General features: G+C 31.7%; 1 protein-coding gene across 1 annotated transcript in view; it reads right to left on the bottom strand.

Annotated features, from left to right (window-relative positions):
* Window positions 1–21,225, bottom strand: part of CARPA (Carbonic anhydrase-related protein A) — a 72,378-nt gene extending 51,153 nt beyond the window's left edge. Inside the window, exon 1 of the mRNA XM_077433496.1 lies at window positions 20,980–21,225. The gene's annotated coding sequence lies outside the window, so the exon portion shown is untranslated. The remainder of the gene's footprint in view (window positions 1–20,979) is intronic.
* Window positions 21,226–21,505: the final 280 nt, after the last annotated feature.

The raw sequence follows: 21,505 nt of genomic DNA on the forward strand, positions 1-21,505 counted from the left end.
GATTTAAGTTTAGTATATTCGAATACACTTGAACTTGTACTTCTGAACTTAACTATGCTCCTTACTTTGAAACTGTGTATGAACTTAATGATATCGCGTAGTAGGTAGATCGACGTATTGACCGGGTTGGTCTGATGCTCTGACCATACTGTCCTGAACATAGGAATGCTTTATATAGGAATGCTTTTATGATGATATCAACGCCTAGCATTCATGTCTATTGCATTATTGCATTTATACAAGCCTCATATTATTGTTACCTAGACCGTGAGAATTCGACGGGGTGGATATTTTGCATTATTGTATCATATGTACGAGTACATATGATACAATAATGTTTTATGCATCATATGTACTGGTACATATTTGTACGCTCATTTTTCAACCGAACAATTATTATATAGAAATACATCATTAAAAATAAAACAAAAGAAAAAAATCTAGATAATTCAGCACACAAAATAACAATGCCCATTATAAAATTAAAATAAAATACCGTTAGGGATGAATTTTTATTTTTATATATCGTTATTTTGTGTGCTGAATTATCTAGTTTTTTTTTCTTTTGTTTTATTTTTAATGATGTATTTCTATATAATAATTGTTCGGTTGAAAAATGAGCTTAATTATATTTTTTCACGTGGGAATTGAGAACGACCCGAGTTCATTTCCCCGATATCGAATTTTCCGTTCGTTAGCTTGCGTTTCCTCGTTAGCGACCGACAACTCTCCCGCTAGCTTCGGAATTAATTAAGGAAACCTTGGAATTAATACCAAATCAACAGGTCTCTGCGATTTCCTCCCCATCACCCTTTAAACCCGCCCACGCGCGTACACCCTCTCTCACCCACATAAAATCCACGAACGGGAACGCAACGGAATGAAACGAGGGGTGGATGTGGGAGATAAAAAAGCGCGAATTAATCCCGGTTAGTGGCGCGTTAATTGGGGCGAGTTGCCATTACTGAAAAATTAATACTCCAGACGATAACGGCAATTATCCTCCTCCCTTTCCAAATTTCAGATTATTGAATTAATGAAGGCGAAACGGTGGGCTCGAGGGAATTATCGCCGTTGGGAATCATTCCGTGTACCATCCCGTTTTGCCTACCCCATCTCTTACCGGGATTAGTACACCCACTTAAGTATTATATTGTACAAATCTTAACGAACAAAAGAGGGGAGGTGGAGGGGGTTTAAATGGAAAAGGAAGAATACAGCTTCATTTGTTTGAAATAAGGATTTATAATGTAACAAATTGATGAGGGTGAGCAATTCACTATACATACATATGTACATAATGATACATAAATACTAAGAATTTTATATATGTACATACATACATACATACATAGGCATTTGAAATGTTTCTCTTATTTTCTCAAGAGAATAAGCAAATCGTGAATATTTGGTAGATAATTTTTTGTTAAGAATTCCATTTTCCGAAATTAATTTGAGAAATTTAAATTGCAATTGAGAAATATGAAAAGCGATCAACATATTCATTGCTCTCGGCACAAAATCCTAATTTGTACATTTAAATCTATCTTTGATATTTTTTTTCTCAAAGGTATGTAAATCTGGAAAAAAAATACCATAGAGGAGGATTCACAATACACTTTTTATATTAGTTTTTCTCAAAAGACTTCTGGAAATAGATAACAAATATGTTAAAGAAATGCCACTGAGCAATATTACTGTTAGTAAAAAATAAATGATTCATCTATTCTATTACTAAGAATGTAGAAACACAACTTATTGACAAGTTGAGAACAAAGTCTCAATACAGATGAATCAACTGTTACATCGCTTATGTTGGCTTATGATGACTGTATTAATAGCTTATGACGGTAATTTCATTTAAATTCAAATGAGATAAACACTATAAACAAGAAAAATATATAAATTCGATAATGATCACCCAATCAGCAGCTATAAAAATATACTTAAAACATGTCGAGAAATAAACTATGAAAACCTTTAAAAATCAGTAATCAAATTTCATGTGTTTACACATGTATTAGTATAGAAAATAAAATATTCACTTTGTTTGAATAGCAAGGCAGCTAATGAAATAAAAATTGATCAAATGTTAAAAAAATAATTCGTTTATAATTAAATTATGCTTTTAACCACGTGTGTTTTATATAGTGTGCACTGTTTAGCGTGTTATATTAATATGCATAGTGTACGAAACATATGTATTTCATCGTTTCATTAGGTAAACATTATTTTCGCCTCGTTCGCTTTCGTCATATATTTCAATACTTTCTATTCACGGGGGAATTATTCATTAGTTATTTTGACAAAGTGCGACTGCGATCAATAAATTAGTCTGAAAGTGATGGATCACGTACAACGTAAATAAATCATCCTGTGGCGTTTTCTATACAAACTCGCCTAAAAAAATCCTCACACACAGTGTAATTTTTATTCGCCATTACTTTTATATCGCATATGAAAAAATCGTTCATTTTATATTTTTCGGTTTTTTTCTTTACTTTTTTTTGATAATGCAAAGCTATGATTGACGGCATGGCATGGCTTCCCAGTTTTAGCATCAAACAAAGACTTAACAAGTTTTATACAAACTATTCGAAATGTCGTCGCAGTAACAAAGTATACACAATATTATGCGTATACATTGCGGTGAAGTATATTCTGGTATTGCAAGTTCAATTTTCATATTTGTCTTGTAATATTTGACATAGCATAACAATAGCTTAGAATATTTTACATGTGTATAGGCATGTTTTAAATTTGAGATATTGATATTTTATATGCTTTTCCTAATATGTATGTATATATGTACGCATAAGAATAGACATAGTTTTTCATCTAACAAAAATTAATAAATGGTGAATATTTTTGGTTTGATATCCCCCTGTCACAAAATCTTATTATCAGTAGTTTTTAACCACTGATTTACAGTGTATTAAAATTGATGACATATCATAATGTCAAATGAGTGTCTGTTATTACATTCTCGAACTCGTGAAACGTCACCTCAGTGTTCACCAATTTCCATGCACGTAATAATTCGCGTTTATAGCATGCAGGGTGGCAGTTGAGGACTCCTGACAAGGGTGCAAAAGTGAAAATGAGGGGTTGAGCGCGTGTTGAAGTATTATACAATAATTACGAGTGGAACGGAACGAGCTGTGTGCTTTGCGGCCAGCCAACACGAGTGATTTCGCGTGCCGACCGGAAAAACCACACAAACATACACACACGTAAGTACACACGTACTGTCTATGGAATTAGTAATGATGCTTTACTTTACTGATTATTTATTCATATTTTTACTTAATCTATGTACGTCATAACAATAGATGAAGTTTTTTTATCTAACAATTTAAAAAATCATACATGATTGTACATATGTATGTACATATGAGTACGGCGCGCATTATGACAATAATAAAATTGAAGTATGTCGGAGATACTGCAGGGTAAGTTTTTCAAATCTGCGGAATTTTTTTTGGTATTTTTAGCATCTGTGTATATTTTTGTGCTCACATTTATTTCCTTTAAAAAGAAACTTTTTTTATGAATAATTTAACTTTGCCTTGAGTTTTAACTATGTGTTGTCATTTGTTACCACAACTGACCACTTGTATCATATTGAACAGTTATCTGAGTGATAGGTAGATAGAACTTAATTTGGTGTCGGCATTTGTCGCCTTCTAAAGATATTTTCGATTTACTTCAAAAAATGGCGAAAACCGAGTGACTTACAGTTTATACATAAAAAATTAGAAAAATAAACAAATGAAGAAAAATTATATTTGTAGCCTGTAGAATATTAATTATTTGAATTTAAAAATAATCGAAAGATTTTTTTTAAGATACAAAACACCGTTTTTTCAAGCAATTTAGAAAAGTCAATTTAAGAAAGTTGATTTTATATTATACTAGTGGTTTTATTAGTGTTTTGTTGTAACATAAATAGCTTAAATATGGCTCATCTAATATTACACAAACACAGTTTTTTCGAAATTATATATTTAATTATTCTGTTTTTCTGGAAGACATATTGCAATATCTGGAATAGAGCTGTATGAAGCATTGCGCAGCAGAGGACGAATAAAGGCTAATGAAGTGACATCAATTTTATAAAGGAATTTTATAAAGAGTTTTATAAATGATAAGTTTAACTGGCGTAAATTTCCAGATATTATAAGTAATAAAATTGACAAAATAATTAACAACTTTACCATGATTTTAATGAAAAGATGGCTAAAAAGCCAGTCAAGCGAAGCGTTTCTTAAGTTACAATTCTGGATGGCTACAAGAAAAAATTATTATATCTGGAAGTATCGGACGTCCTGCTAAGTCTTTTTCACAAAGTAGTCTAAAATCAAAGAGATCCAAAATAAAAAAAAGTTTGTGGAATCACGCAATTCTGAAGAACTGCAATATACATGGTGCACCTGTGATACGATCTTTATTGCTTCCCATTGGACAATTGAGTGAAAATGTGCAAGAAGCCAGGCACAAAGAAATCAGAAGATTCAGAGAGCATAACACAATAAAAATATCTGGAAAACATGGCAACGCTGATTTATTCATTATTTTATTAATATCTTCAGATAAATTCAGATAATCAAGCCCGATAAAAGCCCAAAAAATCCGGCCAATTATCATATAAAAACCCATTAGCTTACTTTGCACGCTTTCAAAAATTCTAGAAAAAATAATCTACACTCGTTTACTTAAAGTCGTAAATAAGAAATTAATAAATGAACAATTTGGATTTCATACTGGACATACTGACGAAGAACTAATATGAAGAGAAGTACCGGAATGGTATGTCTCGACATAGAAAAGGCTTTCGACACGGTTTGGCACGATGGACTCATTCATAAGCTCCTTATTAACAAAATACCAAACTACCTAATTCTCATCGTCAAATCGTACCTAACTCGTAGAAAGCTAGTGGTTAGCGTAAATAATAAATTATCGTCTCCAAAAATAATCGCAGCTGGCGTTCCGCAGGGGAAGCTTGCTTGGCCCAATCTTGTTCTCCATATATATATAAATGACATACCTATTCCAAAAAACTGTCACATAGCCCTGTATGCAGATGATACCGCTTGCTTCACAAGTAGCAAAAAACCAGACACTATTCTTAAAAATCTTGAATTTGCAATTAAAACAATGACTGAACACTTCACGTGGAAAATTCAAATTAATCAAACCAAAACAGACGCCATATTCTTTAGTGTTAGAAAGCATAAGCCAAGTTCAGATCTGAAAATCCCCTCTGGAGAAAGTCTGAAATGGCAGTCAGTAATAAAATATTTAGGAGTAACGTTCGATAAAAGAATGAGATGGGCACCTCACATTGAGGGAGCGAAATGCAAGGCGATGCGGGGTATATCCTCAATATATCCAATATTCAATCGCCATAGTTCTTTATCAACTCAAAATAAAATAAAATTATATCGCGCGCTCATATTACCATTATTAACCTATGCTTCACCTGTATGAAATAACGCCTCGAATATTAACTTTTCCAAGCTCCAAGTAATACGAAATAAATCCCTAAAAATAATTTATAATACACCCATATATACCAACTTGAAAAAACTGCATGCCATTTATAATATTCCGTTTGCTACAGACATTACTAAAAAACTAACCAGTAAATTCTATGACAGAATCACTAATAACGAATGATGCTGGCAACAAAACGTACGAATATAATACGAACATTATAACAGATCAACAAAAAACTTCTATATATGTATGTATACTGTTTGCTACCAATGTTTCCTCCAGGCATTAATTAATCAATAAATGTTTTTTGTATTGATGTTTTATATTATGTATTTATACGTAGGTAGGTAGGTAGTTTTTACTTTTTTTTCCATACTAAGCAATTAAATATAATTATCTAATTAAATATATTTAAAAGGTATTTCACAAAATACGACCGCGTCCGGATCGAACACAGAACCAACGCATTTATTTTAATTTTCTTTTAATTAATAGGCTAATATACCATAGCTCATACGATAATATTCCATCGGGCACAACACTAGTATACATATGTATATTAGACCGGAGCGAAAACGCGAATTTTGGTTTTTTATCGATGGATCTAATGGAAAATTTTTATCGTATCAGGGGAACGTAAAATTTAAAAAAAATTATTGATTTTAAGCAATGTCCTGTTCCTCCAGCCAATCGATTTATTACAAAAAAATCAAAACAGTTTTGATTTTTTTAATTATTAAAAAAAATAAACGATTAAAATTCACCTATTGAAGTTTATTTGGTCGATTAAGATAATGTTTGAGTGATTAAAGATAATTCAAAGTTACCGTTTCGCTCAAAAGTTCCCGTACAAAGCGCATTACATGTACATACATACATATGTACATATACATATAAATATATATGTAAATTACGTCACCATAATTTTCGTTTTTCGCTTTGACTTTATTTATGAGACTGTAAATTTATATAAATATTTACTTACTCAAAAGTACCGAACATTAGTTTTTTGGGTCATAATTATTAAATAAATATGGGCCTTACTTTTACCTGAGCAAATAATTATACGATTTCGTTGCAGGCAGCCGCTACTTTCATACAATTGAACCGTTATATTTGAAAGTGGTAAAAGTCTAGTTTTCAGGTCCTAAAACACTGTTTCAGTTTGACTAACAAATTGTTACCACTTATTTTAATTCGATATGTTCGAAATCTTGGAAAAGGAGAATAAACGTATTATAGGCCACCAGTATTTTTAAATATTGCTAAATGCAAAACATAATATTTAAAGTTATGTGAAATATGTATTTCTCGAAATGAAGAAAAGTGAACTTATGCCACTTTCAAATATAACGGCTCATTAAAAAAGTACATTTTAGATTTTTTAAGCATACCCACTTTCAAATGTTGCTGCATCATCATGACAAGAGTTTTTACCGTTTGTCATGGTGATGAAGTATCCTCGGGGACAATACTTTTAGTGGATCTATAAAATTAGATCGTCAACTACATTTCAACAAGGAATTGTCATTTGTGTAGATATTATTGAAATTTATTGATTATTATTATTGAAATTTATTTATTATTGAAATACTTGAAACTATTTCGATGACGATTTGAATGCTATTGTGGTTCTACATAAAAGGAGTTCGGAATGTAAAATTCAGCGATGTTGACTCGGTAGCTTTTAATTATACCATAATTAATTTATGGATTTATAGTTCAAGGCCAACATTGTTGACCCACCAACAACATAAAGCTTAGCCTTCAAAAGAGAATGAATGTAAGAAATAAACGATCATTAGGTACATATGACGTAAAATAAAATATAAAAAAATGTATTTAAAAAATAAATTGCTACAAGGTAAATCAAAGACACATTTAATGTATAGAATATGTGTAAAAATGGCTCTTTCCTAAAGTACATCTTTTCAATCTACTTGCTTTTTTGTATTATATAATATATACATATTATCAGTGTCCCAGTTAACACAGGTTAACCGTTTGAAGAACACGCACGTCTTCACGATCCGTGTGCGTAGTTCTTTGAGATTTGTCTGACGAGAATAAAAATGAATAAAAGTTCTCTGGCGATTTTCCTTGCGCTAACTTCACGGCTGGAAAAGCGAGAAAGTGTCGAACTCGTGCGAGAAGTCATTCGAGGATAAGCGGCATATTACATATACTATCTATATATTATATAGTATGTACATATATATTAACATTAGATACTATCTATGCGTATAATTTATATATTTAAACATATGTATGTTTTCCACCATCAACAATGTTTTTTTTAATTTTTGTACTACCTTTTCGTATCTGAACTTAGGCTGCACATAGATGGGTTTCGGTAATAGTCAGAGTCTTTTGAAATTCTCTAGCATGTGTATATATGTATTTATGTACGCAACACAGCATGTATGTATATTAATACAAATCGTAAATATGTATGTACATATTTACGATTGTATGTATACGCAAAGCCCGTTGCTATTTTCATAAAATTGCTACAAATATCTGCCGATTTAAATGAGTATATTATATAGTGGTGCCCACAGATTTCAATACCGGTAAATAGGTTTACCGGTAAATCGACAAAATTTCACCAACGGTAAATACTGGTAAATTTTAAAATTACTGGAAACATTTTTATCGCGAATTAAGTACATATACACGCATTTAATTGCATAATATTACATTAAAAATCTATGCAGATGGGGTATTGTGGATTTGGTTGCCTGGAATGATGTTTATTTTCAGTATTAAATTGATAAAATTCACTAGCAACCCAGACCAACTAAATCGTTATAAATGCAATCTGACGGTTGTTTCAATTATGATCGATACATTAAAATGGTCCAAACTTTAAATAAACAGATATGATGGGTTATTAATAAGAAATAAAAAAAAATATTCTTTGTTACGAATTTACTTAAATGCATTTATATGACATTAATTAGCTGAGATTTATTTTTTATTATTTACGAATCAACCTAGGCCACGTTTTTAGAAAAAGTAACCACATGTAGCTATATAATCCACAAAAAAAAACTTTTTTTTCATTTACCGGTAAATACCGGTATACCGATAGTATGAAAAATCTTTCTTTTTTAGGAAATATATCGAACGATATGTCTTTTGGTAAAAATCACAAAAGTGGATTTTATGTACATAAAAAGTAAAATATATAATAAAAGTTAAGTTTTTATGTTTTTGTACGAATTTAAAGTTAAATTGGCATTTATTTGACGAGGTTTTTTTTTATGAAAACGCTGACAACTTTTGCAGTTCATGAACAACACGTGTATGCAATAAAAACATCTCTAGATGAAATTTCAGTAATGTGTATGTTTGTGTTACATACATATATATACATATGTATGTACATACCTCGAAATTTAAAGTATTACTTTGTAATTTAATTGAATTTGAAATTTTACTGCATACTTGAATTTGACGAATTTTAAGCCATAGAGCAAAACCGAACAGTTTTCCAATATAAGGAGTGGAAAAACATAGTGTGAGTAGAAATTGCATTCATTTCATCATAGCTTTTATCGTCGAATCGATTTTACGACTGGAACAAATTTCGACGTTGAAATTGAACGCGTACCGTATGTTGGTGGTCGCTTCGTCGACAAAGGCATGTAGCTACCAATTGGGGTGAACCACACCCCAACATACCATAGCATAAATGAATATTTTGTATCAAAATGCACACAAACAAACCCAGAAGCAGCCGAGTACTTCATACTCCTTCAAATTTTCCAAGCTAGATTTATTCCAATAATTCAATCTAGGGGTTCCAAAAAACCGCCCGAAATAAAAAGCCGGTTTTCAGTTATTTTACAAATAAAAAACCGGTTGGCCGGCTTTCACCGGTTTTAGAAAAACACGATTTTTTTTAAGTATAAAATTTTTATATCGAAAAAAAAATGTAAATATGTAATATTTGCATAATATATATCTATATTATGCAAAAAATAGATTTTTATAAATTAAATTTAGTTATAAACTTTCATAAGATCATTACTTTATATTATTATTACAAATATTACAAATAATACAATTTGTATTATATGTACATATATCACAGTCGTAAAATGGCAGATCCTAAATACGCACATATAATTAAATGATTTAAATAAGTTACTATCAAGAATATATTATTTAAAAAATAATGTGTAACCTCGCAGAAAAACTATAATTGTGGAATCGTGAACTTAATATTAAGAACTGCTGAGATTCAAAGATATATTATAGATATAGAGATTTCAAAGTTATTTTTACGCATCTGTTTTAGCTTAAAAAATCCAAAAGCAACCGTTGCAAATTTCGGAAACAAATTCATTTGAAACGGCAAATTCCATTTGATCACGGACATTTTAAATCCATAATAAAAGTAGGTATGTGGCCTCAATATTTAAAGGGCAATTCCTTCGAAGAAAAATCAATTATATTTCGGAAATTCCTATTCATTTTGCCATAAATCATTTTTCTACTTTTTTTGATGTTTTCAAGTACAAGGATTTGCGATAGTGTGGGATTTGCGAAAGATAAGGATGCTTTCTATACCTGAAGTTGGGTAGGTCATTGAAACAACATACTTTCAATAATATTTTATTGGTCTATGACCTGGTCCATTACTAAATCTCAAAGAAACCGCTCAAGAAAGAAAGTAATGTAGCTTTTTTTTTGTTCAAAGAAATATACGCCTATTAGTCTATTATCTAAGAGCGTTTATACACATTTATTTTGATCTTTCATAGAAATTTAAAATATAACATAATTGTTAATTTTGAGGAAACAAACCAAAATTAAAGAAAACCTTAAAAAGCCGGTTTTCGGTTTTTTGAAAAATGGTCAAAAAGCCGGCTTTTCGGTTTCGGTTTAAACCGGCTTAGAAGCCCTAAATTCAATCAACACATACAAATCTTTTTATATTTATTCAATTTATTTTATTTTATCTCTAAAATAAAATTTTCATTGCCAAACGCTTATTTTATATATGTTTATGATTTCTTTTAATGGTTAAAAAAAACGCTCTGAAACAATTATTTTTAAAATTTACAAAACACTTTTAATCGTCTAAAAGTATTATTGAAGTATTTTAAAAGTAAAAATAATGGATATCCTATTAGCAGAGCCAATCAGTGGAAGGCCCGACTACTTTAAAGGGCCCGGTTCGAATTGGTAAGCGACGTAAGCAAAGCCTGAAAATTCCCATCGGTTACGAATTCGTCGACAAAATTTAACATTTTGTATGCATAATTTTTTTTTTTTTTGGTCAATAAATTAAATTTCCCCGGGCCCGAATGTCCCTCGACACCTACATATGTATGTCTATTAGACCTTCTTTAACCAATCTTAAGTACCTAGCTTAATTTTGAAAAGTATGTTCGTTCAAAAATCCCAAAAATACTTAAATTTTATTTTGAACTAAATGGCAATCTACATACATATATATTTGTATGTTGCTGAAAAGAACTCACTCACGAATTTACAAAAAGTTCAATAAATACTTTCAGTGAAAATATTACATGCGGTATAAAGTAGTCCATATGTAGAAATAGGTAGAAAGTTGGGTTATTCCACAAAATAGTAATCGGCTTATAAACTATATATGTATGTACATACATACATCAACTTCATTTGCATAGCTATAATATATCCGGCATAGGAACGAATAGGGTATGAGGGGATAATACTATTTTATCAAGTTCATTAACGATTCAAGCAGCTTTCGGCAACCGTGACGTTGACTACCCCTGACCAGAAGCGCTAGAGCACTTTTGCGATGTGTCAGACCGTATTATGGTCGGGTCCGAATGGGTGAGCCGTTTTAATGGAGTACCTCACCCCCCTCTTAATATCTGGTTTTCATTTTCCCGAGGCAAAATAGTTTTCGAAGTAGTGCCAGTGAAAAATTAAAATGTCCCTTTTACGTTTCAATTGTTTTTCGTACTATCAAAGCGTGTTTGTGTGGGTGGACGTATTTGCGATTTGTGTACGAGTGACAGGATAATCGTACGAATGGGCTTTTTCAGTAATAATGTCAAACGAATGCCAGTACTATATGTATGTATGTATGTTTATTTATTTGATAGCTCGTAGCTAATAAGGCTACCGAATATTCAAATTATTCGAATATCGAATAGTGAGCTTTAAAATAGTTATTTAAAGTTTTAAAATAATCAAATATTGTACTGGTAGAAATAATTTAATAGAATGTGGTGAATGTACATATGTATGTAGGTCGAAAAATAAAAGTAAGTTCAAATAAAAAAATATTCGAATACACAGATTTGAGACCCAGTTTGCCGTACGTTTTGATGTGTTGTTTCCTATTAAAAATACATTGAATTTGAAAAAACTCAGTCAAAGGTTATATATGTACAGTATACTAGTGTTTTTATCCGTTTTGTGATCATGCGAAAATTCGAAATCGAGATTTTGACTGATTCGAACTCGGAATCGATTACTGATCACGTTTTCATGATCTAGAAAAAATGCGTGTGTGTGTGTGTCTGTGTATTTTGGGGATTTTTTGAACACCGTTAGTCTTATCGAACTAAAACTTAGTATCGGTTACTGAAATTCTTCTTGACCCTATGTTAATTTTTTTCAAATTTTTAAGTTGACTGGAAATGGTACCTCCCCTTATAGGTGTCCTCTTTTTTTAAAGTTTTTGAATTCAATTATCTCCCAAACCGCTGATTGAATCGGATTAAATTTTTTTTACATGTAATAGAAATAATAATGTCTATAACCTTATATCTTTTAAATATTTTTATCTGAACCGGAAGTAGTAGTTTTACTCTAGAGAATTGAGATTTTTTATGTTTTTCTCAGAAACCTTTTGGTTTATTGAACTGAAATTTCATATCTAGAAGCTTAAGCGTAATAGTAAGCTATGTATAAAATTTGGAAAGCATCCCTCAACCGGAAGTGGCAGTTTACTCCTGGTCGATTTTTCTTCGACTATTTTTTTCGACCCCTTAAACACGTGTGCTCTTCACAAAAAAATTCAAGTATAATTCTTGTATCAATTTGATGAAAAAAAAAATCACTAAATTTAACACACCGGAAGTGGTATTTTTTCCTCTTAGAAAGGTAAAAAATGTTGTGGCCACTATAACACAAATACAAAAATACATTTATACAGTCATATACAACCAATAGCAATTAATAATAACAGATAACGTAAAAATATCAAATATAAAATATAGCATAAGGAATGCCTTGCACCTACAGCCGGTTCCAATAAATAAGAGCCAACTGCAAATACAAAACATCCCTGTGAGGCCCGAATGGAAGAGAGTAAATCAAAATTCCACTCATAAATCACAATCAATCATGAAAACAATGATGAGCGCAGACTACCAGATAATTGGGTTAGAGTAATATCCGACAATTTACGCTCACTAAGGTGGAAAATATCACATTCAGTCTCGGCAGCAACGATTTCGTTTAGAAGTCGAATAGCTCTTGGAATAGGAGCCATTCGAAAAAGGACTATGCGGGCAGGATGTACAGCCATCAAATGATGATGTCTACCATATATGTAGTTATTAGAGACATAAAGTCCCAACTGCTCCAGCAACAACGGGCATGACGTATTATCACGTAGTAGCTGGAGAACGAAACAAATTAATGAGAAGTTTCTCCGAAGTTCAAGGGAATTATACCCAAACATGCCCAAAAGAAAAGGAGCAAGGTAGAGATATGGGTTATACCCATATTCTTTCCTATATAGGAAACGAAGAAATGCTTTTTGCGCTTTCTCGATCATCAGAGAGTAATTTGCTTCATGGGGATTCCATGATGATCGAAATCATAATATGCTAACCACTAGTCCACGCTGCTGGTATGTATGTGTGTAGATGTATACACAGTAATTAAAACACTCGACATTTAATAATTAATCGTAATTCTCTTCGATAAAACGATTTCAACAAACAACAACGTTAAAAGCGCTTAATCCTCGTAGCACCCGGACAATCATAAACGCACGCTTCAGTTTTGCATTTTATAAATCCCAGAGCAGCTGCGTGCTATTTTCTTTACAATTATAAGCTTCCGTAAATAAAGCTTCCCGCTTATCTGCAAACACTGAAATGTAAACAATTTTTAATTCAAACACCGGGATTTTAATACTCCGTGCTCAAATTCATTCGACTATTTATATCATTTCACGCTGCACTCGGAATCGCACACCATACAGTTTTATTAGATTAACCGATAGCGCGGTTAAGGTTAACCCGCTCGCGTTCCGGTTAACCTTAACTGTGTGGCCGCACGGCAACTATCAACCGGTTCGCGGCTAATAGATTAACGGGCGTTCCTCACCGCCGTTATTTATAAACCCGTCGACGTGGGCGTTATACACCCCCAAACTCCCCCCCCCCCTCCATCATTGACTTCGCGGTTAAATAAATAACGTGATCTGGGTGAAAGGGCGAGCTTTATTAGGGGAATGGGCTAAAGTTAGTTAATTAGACTGCAACGTTGATAATTCGAATTAGTTAAATTCTTTCACGGAAGGATGTTTTGTTAAATCTTTCCATTTAGTTGTGAAAGAAGAATTATGTCAATTTTTTCTAGACAATATCAAATAGTTAGGAAAACTTACTAGCAATCTGTTTATGGAAACTATCTGCATAGTAATTTGTATGTATTCGATTAAAAAGTGCATGAAATATTAATGAAATGTGCGTATATGAGTTACCATATAATTACATGTGTATATACATAATTACATACATATGTACGTATATACGTATGTAGATATGTACACACAAAAGTGGTTCCCACATTGTCTCTCGAGCCTCCATCACCTGCGTGACTGCTGCAATATAAATATAGAACTTAAATGATACCAAAATCCTGAGCCAAGTAATTAAAATCTGAATATTCAGAATATTTAATCAGAAATTTTGACGTTTCGCCATTTTTTTTAAACTTTTAACGCTTCAAATGCCGATTATTATACTTCTATTACTCACTAATAACAATCATGTATCTACATATATATGTACATGTGCAGTTTGGAATCAAATTCTGGAGCGAAAGCTTTGATATTTGAAAAAAAAATTAATAAAAGTAGAAAAATAAATAAATTTTATTTGAATGTGTGGTCACTGACAGAGAACGGTACAGTTATGTACTTTTTGTGCACAGTTACTTAAGCTTTCATACTTCCTTTTATGTATAAATATTTTAAAGAACCGTCTCTTAATAGTTTAAATTTAAATGCATTGAAATACATTTTAATTTAAAACTTAAACTAGCCGTTTAAGTTTTAAAATTTAAACTAGCCGTAACATTATATTTTAAGTTGTGTTTTAGGCAATGTATATTATTATAGACGAAAATGAGTGTCTCGTCAAGGATGTGTGCTCTCACCGCTATTGTTTAATTTGTATTCCGAAAATATTATTGCTGAGGTATTGGAAGACATGGATCCCGGAATTACAGTAAGTAATCAATGGTATTGGTCATCGATAATATTAGGTATGCAGATGGCACTCTACTACTGGCCATTAGCTTAAATGATTTGCAAGCAATACTAAACGCAATTGTTGTGCAAGCTAAAATTAAATTTCAAAAACGTCGACTCATAATACGGTTTACTCTCTAAAAATTGATACCAACGTGGTGGAGAGAGTTAATCATTTCGGATATCTTGGATGTTATTTGGGTGAAACTTGTAAAAGTAACCAGGAAATTTGCGCCAGAGTGGAGTAAGTAAGAACTGTATTCTTAAAAATGAAAAATGTTCTAACAACACGTGATCTCAGCATAGCACTCCAACCTAGACTTCTGCGATGTTACATACATAAGCTTTCAGCGTCCTTCTGTATGGTACAAAAGCAAGGACCCTGCCATATGCCATGTGTAAAAGCTGCAGTCCTTTGAGATGTAGACATACATATGTACATAAGGATGCTGAGAATTTTATGGATGGCCCGTCGAACCAATTCCGAGGTGCTGGCTCTGATGGGAAAACATGTTGAAGTGCTAAGCAATGTAAAATGGCCAAAATTAGAGTATCTTGGACATTTGAACCACAAATACGATTTCTTGCGCTGAGTAATCCAGGGAAAGATCGTAGGCCAACGCAGTCGGGCCGGCAGAAAACATCATGGTTTAATATTAATAGAGTAAGTAGATCTTCAACAGAAAATTTTTGAAATTGAAAACACGTCTAGGTGGAAAATATTTCTGTATAATGCGGAATCCGTAAAACATAAAATAAAAATTCTAAAAAAATTAGTTCTACTGCTGCCAGCCCATTAAAAAAAAGTCTATGGAAACTTGCACAAGACAAAAGTTCTACTTCCGGTTATCGGATTTGTTCAGATTTTTTTTATTACTTAAAATCACTATCAGTATTCTACACATTAAATATCAAGGAAATAAAAATAATTTAAAAGTTCAAAATAAAATAATGAAATATTGTTTTAAATAAAAATAATAAGCACTATTCAGAGGAGCCGTGGACAGAGCACGGATGATAGTTATGGATGCCAACGTTCGTTCTAGGAAGATGGCTACATGAAGGATAAAAAGATTGTGTCTCGGTATTTCGTGGACTAATTTTAATTCGGGCCACTTAAATTTCAGATCTTCAACGATATTATTACAGAATTCACGTCTATTATCAATAGGTTAGCAACAATGATGAACAAGCGTGGTTCTGGTGAAAACCCAAGTCGGGTGGTCAATTGTATTGATTTAGAGGTTAGCAATTATGAACAAGTGTGGTAAATTGTATGGAATATATGTATGTACATTGAATCCGGCAATGATATGCATAGGTAGGATCGTTGTGAGAAGCGGATCGAATTATAAATCTATTGTGCGATGTGCCTTCACCGACTCAGTTGGCGAAAGTATACTTTCACAGGGGAATACAGATTCATACTATGGGTTCCAAAAACCCACCCGAAAGAAAAAGCCGGTTTTCGGTTTATTTTGAAATAAAAAGCTGGTTGACCGGCTTTCACTGGTTACAAAAAATTAAGAATTTTTGAAGTTTTAAATTTTTATATCGAAAAGAAAATTATAAATATATATATTTTATTATGCAAAATAATAATTGCTTGTAAATTATATTGAGTTATAAACATTATGAACTTTCATAAGATCATTATGACCTACATATGTATATATTATTATTACATATATCACAGCCGTAAAATGACAAATCATGAATACGCACAAATAATTAAATGATTTAAATCTGCTCTGAATAAAGCGTAAAAACAATAAATCATGGTACACCTAAATTGCCGAAATTTTGAAAGGCCTTTTGTAGGTTATTGAAACTACTTTCAATGATATTTTATTGGTTTATGACCTGGTCTTCGTCCATTACTATATCTCAAAGCCACCACTAAATGCCGTACCTTTTTTTTTGTTCAAAGAAATATACGCCTATTCCCTAAGAAAGTTTGGATCCAATACACTTTTTTTTATCTTTAATAGAAATTTGAAATTCATAATTGTTAATTTTGAGAAAAAAAGCATACATTAATGAAACCTTAAAAAGCAAGTTGATCGAGTCAAAAAAGCCGGTTTCAGTTTAAGCCAGCTTGGAAACCCTAGATTCATACGTATGTATGTACATATAATATCCAATGATCTTAACATACAGATAAAGAAAATGTGAAAAAGTATATAACTCGGATATAATAACACAGAAATTTCAGCGTCTTTGATAAGCGCGCCGAAGTGAAAAAGTATTCTTATGTATAAAGTAAAAAACGGGGTAATTCACACCCATCCAACCGAAGCAATTTAGTCCCCCAGTAGCCCCCGTCGATTTTCCGCGTCTACGGCGTGTGAAAAGCGACACTTAACGCTTTCCCGTTAAATTCACGTCGGCGACGAAGGTGGCCAAATCCCGCGAAACGGTTAACCTTTTCTGCCCGAAAGAGCGAACGGCGACGGCAACGAGTGCATCGGGGAACGTTTCCGGTAAATTTAACCCCGCCGGATCGGACGGGGTAAAGAGGATGAAAAAGGACATGCTATTGGGACGAAACTAGGGGGATTTCGTGGGTGGTGGAGGAAGAGTCGCACGGGTCATTTAAGCCACATCGTCATTTTACGACGCACGGGTGAGGGTTGGCCACCCCTGTCGCCAGGTATTGAAAATCGCTCTCTTTCCAGCCGTGCTGCTAAGGCCACTCTATTTAATTGATACAATATAATATACACTCAGTCTGTATGTTATTGCCGATCGATCCAATTCGCAAGAGTATTTATTTGACATTCGTAAATTTTACGATTTTCTAACAATGTAAAAATAAACTTATAAGCTGTCATCAAAATACGGAAAAAAACTACCCACTCATAATCTGTTTTTAAATTTTTTTTTCACTTTACCAACAAGAATTGTGTGGGTTGATGGTAAAAATATAACTCATTTTAAATAGACTGATTTTGTAAAATGTTACCCACTCTCAATCTATTTTTAAATCTTTTTTTTCACTTTACAAACAAGATTCGTATGGGTTTTATGATAAAAATACAACTCATTTGAAATATGTAGACTATTTTTGTAAAATGCTACCCACGCTCAATCTATTTTTTTCACTTAACAAACAAGATTTGTATGGGTTTATGGTAAAAATATAACTCATTTGAAATAGACTATTTTTGTAAAATGTTACAATTGAAAATTTCAAGACCGAAATCCGAAAATTTTCAAATTTTGAACAGTCATTATGGGCCGCTTGGATTAAAATAATGCACTTTCGCCGATTGACTATTAAATCAAATATATTGCTTTTTCATTAGTAAACAGAACCTTCATTTAAGGCACAGAAGTTAATCATTAAATCGTCACAGGGTTTTTTTTAATTATGACCGTCTAATATAGTGTTTTCCTTACTGAACTATAGAAGTCATATTTTGTCAAATTACGAGAATTACTCAATTTAAAAAATTTGCAAAAAAAAATACAAATTTTCCTGCCTATAAAAATTATCCTTTCTAATCTATTTACACTCAAGATCTACAATAAATTGTCTTATTAGTTCCAAACGAGGCAGTCTACAGTACAACAGAATATTTAAAATTTCAGTTTATGGAAACAACTATGTAAACAATGTAAACAACTGTAAACAATGCTATTTACAGCTGGAAGTCTATTTTGCCAAAATTTGCGTAACTCGCAAAAAAATACTTATTTTCCTGCCCGTTAAAATAATCATTTCTACTAAAATAATCTAAAATGATGAAATAGTAATAATACTACTAAATTAACCCCTTCTTCTCTTAAATCTATAAAGTGTATTTTTAGTTCCAAACTAGGGGGTCTACAGTACAACAGTACATAAAAATTTCAGTCCATGAAAACAACTATAATGTTACTTCATAATTAAAGAATTCAGCATTGTTTGAATTGAATGTCCAATTTCAACTACTTAAGTTGAATATTTTATTTTATTTTAACAAGGATATTGGTTAAAAAAAAAATGAAACTGCAAAAGTCATTTTAACACCTTACTGTCCGCTCACGCGTATATGCGTGAATAAAAGCTTTGCGTAAACGTCCGCTCACGCGTATACACGTGAATAAAAACTTTTCGTAGCAGTCCGCTCACGCGTATTTACGTGAATAAAACTAGAGTACGCTTTGTGTACATACACGCACACAAAGGAAAATTCTCATACATATATGTATGTATACATATCTATATGTGTGTATGTATATCTGTATGTATTTATTTGAACGCTGAGACGATATCATCATGGGTTAAAGGTCATCTGAAAATCTTGATTTTCTTTTTTTATATAATAAAATTTTTGAATTCAGAAAAAAATTTTATAATATTTCTATCATCTTAATGATATAATTAATTGCAAAATTTAAAATACTATAATTTTTTAGAACAGGTTAATCATCCTTTTTTTATAGAAAAAAATTTTTGAAGTGAGACAAAAGATCTAAAAATATACCATCGTCTTTATGCTATAAATAATAGTAAAAATTAAAGTAAAATAAAATTTTGGACTGGGGTGACCAAACTTTTTTTATACAACAAAATCAGATGAAGTCAGAAAAAAAAGAAAAAATATTTACATCATCTTTGGGCTATAAATGATAAAATTTCAAATATGATAATATTTTGACCAGGGTAACCAGCCTTTTTTTATTCAAAAATTTTTTCAAATAGGCAGTGAAGTGTTAATATATTCAATTTATTGACTTGGAGCCCCAGGTGGTTTGAACAGTTTGATTAAAAAGAAATAAACTTTTTTTTGTACTTGCATCCATGAAAATAATACCAACGCATATGTACTTATACTTTAAAACAGAAGCAAAATAAGGTTTGAGGATCATTTTATATTATAAATGTTACTTAAAGAGTAGCTGATGTTTGAAAGCCGTACTTAATCGTACCAAATTTTATAAAATATCTTTTAAGCATGATACTGTGTAATTTTATACCATGTTACTTTTATTTTATTTATATTTATTCATATGTATTTCCGAATATAAATATTTTTTATAAGTTGATACCATAATTGTATCTACATAATATGCATTATGTATTTAAATATGTAGACCCAGTGGAAGAGTATGTAGTTTTGCATTTATTATACGTAGATAATATTAAGCGAAATCCTTATCGTAGAGTATACACGCTAGGTGCATTTAAAGTGCATTTCGTGGACTTCGCCACACGTACAATCATATTATATAAGTATATAGGTATATTTGCATCTCTTTCGATTAGGCTCCTAGCACGTGTTATTGCAAACAAATAAGTTTCAGTTCAAATGAAAAAACTACGTACATAGATAAAGTAAAAATTAATCAATATAAAACAATGTATATAAAAAATGCAAGTATTCAAAATATGAATATAAATACATATGTACATATGTATATTTATGCATATTGAATTGATATAAAATAAAAACAAAGAAAAAAATTGTATGTAGAAATTTACACACGTATTTAGTCTATTGAATATGGGATTGAAAAATTATTAAATTAAGTAGGAATTACAGCTTTTACTGTATAAAATCTGTTAAAAATAATCAATTCCAGCAAAAAATAAATATTGAAGTATTTAAATTAAAGTAAATTGCGTAATTTCTAGTAAGTTGTGAGAACTATCCTATAAAGATTTTAAAAATCTAATATTATTGTAAGAAAGTAAAAAAAATAATCATCATTGGTTTCCTAGTAAATGCCTTAAAAAACTAAATGTGAAAATGTCACAACTGGGGCTGTAATGAATTTAAAATGAGCTAGTTAACGAGGCCAAATGTCAAAGAATAATTATAGTTTTTAAATACCAACGAACAACATTGAAAATTTCTTGAAAGTTTTTGTACGTATCTACCTACACATATAATTTAGATTAGATCCCTTTTTGATATGCCCTACGTGTAATTAAACATGTATATATACAGTATTATGAAATTAAGTGATTATTAATAATAACTTACATATTCAATTAATCAGTAATAGACGCATAGTTGCACTCCGAAGTCAATATCGAAAACAAAGAAATCAACACTCGTGAATATTTTGCATCATTTAGACAGTCTTTATTGCAATTCGAATGTGTACATGTGGAACTTTAATGATCGTAGAATAGTTTTTAGTTCGACATGATATCGCGCAAAGTTTTTCCGAATTTTCCGAGAGTGTTCGGGCGCGTGGTGTCGGCCTGACGCTCGGCGTCACACTGCTTCTCCGAAAAGCGAGTTTCCCGCTGCCCGAGAGAAAAGCGAGCGTATCGTTCCGTTCGCGGACGGAGCTTTCACGCCTGGAAAAGCGACTGGGTGAAAAGCTCCGTGGGCGAGTTTTCTCGTAAGCCTCGGAAACGCCGTGGGGCCGCCCTTTCAGACCCTTGAGCCTATCCCTATACGAAAGGCAATAAGGACACGGAAAATATGTGAACTTAATGATTTTATCTTTGATTATATTTCACCATACTGTCATTATTTAAATGACAAAATAGTTCAAATC

This window comes from Arctopsyche grandis, chromosome 1, assembly GCF_051622035.1.
Source record: "Arctopsyche grandis isolate Sample6627 chromosome 1, ASM5162203v2, whole genome shotgun sequence".
NCBI classification, from domain to species: domain Eukaryota; kingdom Metazoa; phylum Arthropoda; class Insecta; order Trichoptera; family Hydropsychidae; genus Arctopsyche; species Arctopsyche grandis.